Source organism: Schistocerca serialis, unplaced genomic scaffold (genome assembly GCF_023864345.2).
Source record: "Schistocerca serialis cubense isolate TAMUIC-IGC-003099 unplaced genomic scaffold, iqSchSeri2.2 HiC_scaffold_518, whole genome shotgun sequence".
Taxonomy (NCBI): domain Eukaryota; kingdom Metazoa; phylum Arthropoda; class Insecta; order Orthoptera; family Acrididae; genus Schistocerca; species Schistocerca serialis.
The window spans coordinates 12,501-15,000 of NW_026048100.1; the positions used below are offsets into that span (position 1 = coordinate 12,501).

The 2,500-nt window shown below is 60.8% G+C and overlaps 1 pseudogene; it reads right to left on the reverse strand.

The window, feature by feature from the left end:
• The window catches only part of LOC126447622 (large subunit ribosomal RNA), a 5,568-nt pseudogene that overhangs the window by 2,156 nt on the left and 912 nt on the right, over positions 1-2,500 (reverse strand).

The following is a 2,500-nucleotide window of genomic DNA, read 5'->3' on the forward strand; positions in this document are numbered from 1 at the left end:
GTGTCCGCCTCCCGCCCGCGACTGCGCCGTGCCTTCGTGGGGAAGGCGTTGATGCGGGCGCGGAGAGCGTCGATGAAGTTACGCCCAGATAGCAGGCGACTGGTGTCAGCGACCCACTGGTGTTGCCCCTTGACGGCGGCGGAAGATGACAGCGCCGCACCGTCAAAGGCAACGTGCAGGCGCGCGGCCCACATCTCTCCAACCTGCGTCGACGATTTGAGGAGGTGACCCTCCCACATAAGATGCCGCTCCAGCACCTCAATCTCACGCTGTACCTCGTCCCGGCCTGCACCGTCGGGGGCTGGTCCAATCCTCTTCAGCGCCAGGAGACGGGACCGGCGGAGTGTTGGCCCCATCCATCGGCATGATGGGATGCCGAGGCCACCCTGGGCTACAGGAGCATGGAAGTAGCCCAGGGGAGTGTCCGCCGGAAGGCGGAACCATCTCCTGACGGCGGCCCGGATGGTCACGTCTGCCGCTTTCAACGCACCCACTCGGGTGCGGCTGAGGGCCAGCCCGTGGTACAGGCCATAGAGAGTCATAGTTACTCCCGCCGTTTACCCGCGCTTGCTTGAATTTCTTCACGTTGACATTCAGAGCACTGGGCAGAAATCACATTGCGTCAACACCCGCTAGGGCCATCGCAATGCTTTGTTTTAATTAGACAGTCGGATTCCCCCAGTCCGTGCCAGTTCTGAGTTGATCGTTGAATGGCGGCCGAAGAGAATCCGCGCACCCGCGCGCCCCCGGAGGAGCACGCTAAGGCGGACGCGGCCTCGCAGCAAGGAAGATCCGTGGGAGGCCAAGGCACGGGACCGAGCTCGGATCCTGCACGCAGGTTGAAGCACCGGGGCGCGAACGCCGCGCAGGCGCGCGCATCCTGCACCGCCGGCCAGCACGAGGCCGACCAACGGCGAGAGCAGACCACGCCCGCGCTAAACGCCCGCACTTACCGGCACCCCTACGGCACTCACCTCGCCCAGGCCCGGCACGTTAGCGCTGACCCACTTCCCGACCAAGCCCGACACGCCCCGATCCTCAGAGCCAATCCTTATCCCGAAGTTACGGATCCAATTTGCCGACTTCCCTTACCTACATTATTCTATCGACTAGAGGCTCTTCACCTTGGAGACCTGCTGCGGATATGGGTACGAACCGGCGCGACACCTCCACGTGGCCCTCTCCCGGATTTTCAAGGTCCGAGGGGAAGATCGGGACACCGCCGCAACTGCGGTGCTCTTCGCGTTCCAAACCCTATCTCCCTGCTAGAGGATTCCAGGGAACTCGAACGCTCATGCAGAAAAGAAAACTCTTCCCCGATCTCCCGACGGCGTCTCCGGGTCCTTTTGGGTTACCCCGACGAGCATCTCTAAAAGAGGGGCCCGACTTGTATCGGTTCCGCTGCCGGGTTCCGGAATAGGAACCGGATTCCCTTTCGCCCAACGGGGGCCAGCACAAAGTGCATCATGCTATGACGGCCCCCATCAACATCGGATTTCTCCTAGGGCTTAGGATCGACTGACTCGTGTGCAACGGCTGTTCACACGAAACCCTTCTCCGCGTCAGCCCTCCAGGGCCTCGCTGGAGTATTTGCTACTACCACCAAGATCTGCACCGACGGCGGCTCCAGGCAGGCTCACGCCCAGACCCTTCTGCGCCCACCGCCGCGACCCTCCTACTCGTCAGGGCTTCGCGGCCGGCCGCAAGGACCGGCCATGACTGCCAGACTGACGGCCGAGTATAGGCACGACGCTTCAGCGCCATCCATTTTCAGGGCTAGTTGCTTCGGCAGGTGAGTTGTTACACACTCCTTAGCGGATTCCGACTTCCATGGCCACCGTCCTGCTGTCTTAAGCAACCAACGCCTTTCATGGTTTCCCATGAGCGTCGATTCGGGCGCCTTAACTCGGCGTTTGGTTCATCCCACAGCGCCAGTTCTGCTTACCAAAAGTGGCCCACTTGGCACTCCGATCCGAGTCGTTTGCTCGCGGCTTCAGCATATCAAGCAAGCCGGAGATCTCACCCATTTAAAGTTTGAGAATAGGTTGAGGTCGTTTCGGCCCCAAGGCCTCTAATCATTCGCTTTACCGGATGAGACTCGTACGAGCACCAGCTATCCTGAGGGAAACTTCGGAGGGAACCAGCTACTAGATGGTTCGATTAGTCTTTCGCCCCTATACCCAGCTCCGACGATCGATTTGCACGTCAGAATCGCTACGGACCTCCATCAGGGTTTCCCCTGACTTCGTCCTGGCCAGGCATAGTTCACCATCTTTCGGGTCCCAACGTGTACGCTCTAGGTGCGCCTCACCTCGCAATGAGGACGAGACGCCCCGGGAGTGCGGAGGCCGCCGCCCCGTGAAGGGCGGGGAAGCCCCATCCTCCCTCGGCCCGCGCAAGGCGAGACCTTCACTTTCATTACGCCTTTAGGTTTCGTACAGCCCAATGACTCGCGCACATGTTAGACTCCTTGGTCCGTGTTTCAAGACGGGTCGTGAAA